Consider the following 2,178-nt stretch of genomic DNA (forward strand, 5'->3'; position numbering starts at 1 on the left):
CCAGAACATGTAGCAAGTCATAACGTGTTTCACGTATCAATGTTAAGGAAGTGTAATTCGGATGCCAGATAAATAGGGGCATATGAGCGCATATACATGCAACCAGACGTAAGCTATATGGAGCAACCAGGAAGGGTTATAGATTGAAAAAGGAACAAGTGCTTAGGAGAAGGGTTATCAAACTATTCAGAGTTTGATGGAAGAAACCACAATGTGGGAAAATTTACTTGAGAGTTAGAAAGTGTAATGCTAAGAAAGTATCCCTATTCATTTTCAATCTGATTCCGGGACGGAATCCTTTTAAGGAGGGGAGACTGTAATAACCCCAATTTTTTGGAATTTTTGAAACCCTTATGAATAGTGATTTTGCTGATTATGCTGAATAAGAAAACTTTTCATGCCACAATATGTAGGGGTTCTGTTATTGATATTCTGAGATTTTATTAGTACTCTATATGGTATATAAGTGTATGTAAAGATCGTCAGAATCCAATTCCCGAACACTTTGATTTTTCCCGAAATCCACCAGATACAGAAAGAAGTGAGTATAAGGTAACAGGATAAATAGGAGTATTTAAATTCAAGGATTTTAAGAGGGGATCATAAAAAGGAATATAAAATATTGAGGAAGGTTTAGGGGAAACCCAAGTGATAAGATCCCGATATGATTCCTCAAACGATAAACGAGAACGAAAGTTAAGCGAACCGTATAACAGATCAGCGGTCATTAGGCAAGCAATTAGGAGTTAATCAAGGAGGTTAGGGATGATGATGTCATCAAACCAACAAGAAGAAGACAAGTGTAACAAGATGACCTAAGCTTGATGACCTAAGCATGACAAGTGGGAAGGATTGGTTGGTTTGATTGTGAGCCACACATTTTTCACCATGGTAAAAATTTAATTTAATTCCAAGACAAAAGGAAGCCCACCAACCAACAAATATCACAACACAAATATAAATTGAAAGTTGACTTTCCCATTTCAAGAAGAAAGCTCTCGGCTAAAACAAACCTAGCAACTTCAAACTGCCATATCTCCTCAATACTCACTCAAATGTAGTGTTTCTATAGCTCGTTGGAAAGGTATTGAGATGGCCTACAACTCTTGTTCACAAGTCTCTTCCAAATAAGCATGTTAAGACCCTCATTTTATAGTTCTTTAAATCGGACTTTTAGAACTTCAAAGCCTAACTTTGTGTTCTTGATTTCTTTGGAAAGATCAAGCTTGTAGGAGGCTCCATAAGGCTTACTAGTAACTTTCCACCCTCCAAGAAAGTTATAAATCTTCACACCCTTTAGTAATAAGTTTGAATGTTGAAGTTTGGAGATGGTTTGGATGGATGAGTAGTAATTTGAATGATAAGCATGATTCGAGCTTAATTGTTAAGTAGTTAGTTGAATTTGGAGATGTTATAATATATGATTGGATTGAGATCCTTGAGCTTATTATGACTGAAATCAGTAGCATTGATGTGTATCTTGAGTTGTTGCTGATTGGTAGGTGGATTGATATGATTTGGAATGGTAAAAAATTGGGAAATCCGCGTAACCATAGCCGTCGTAATGTCCGATTTACTTTAGGCTGTTTTTGTTCTTAAAATCATAACCCTTGAACTCACTGCTAGATTTTGACCATTATCAGGTTTAGATAGTTCATTGTTACGAGCTCGTTTTGATATGTGTTTCGTTTGATTCTGATGAACGGTTTAGGAGAAACGGCCGTTTTAGTAACGACATTCACGAACGAAACATTACCCCTCGCCTTACTTTGAAATATAGGTTTTAAGACCTTAAAGGACTAATGGAAGTACGAAACAATTTATGTAAGGTGTATAGGAAGTTGGTAAGACACCCCGCGAAGGAATTGCCTTAAAACTCGAAATGGTTAAATTATTAAAAATGGTGTGAGCCGAGGGTACTCGAGTGACTTAAGAGAATTAGTAAGCGCAAAGCGAGCGTTAGAGTCTAAGTTGGTTAATGTATAGATGTACAAGTGACTTTGGTTTAATTCCTAACTTACTTGTTGTTTATAGGTTACCAGACTCGTCCCGAGCCATTTGTAACCCCCAGTCGCTCAGGCAAGTTTTATACCCGTTATACTGTTGTTTGTGATGTATATGTGTATATGCATGATCTTGTGATAAATGCATATTTGTTATTAGCAAATTCTTGCGATA

Source organism: Apium graveolens, chromosome 3 (assembly GCF_009905375.1).
Source record: "Apium graveolens cultivar Ventura chromosome 3, ASM990537v1, whole genome shotgun sequence".
Taxonomy (NCBI): domain Eukaryota; kingdom Viridiplantae; phylum Streptophyta; class Magnoliopsida; order Apiales; family Apiaceae; genus Apium; species Apium graveolens.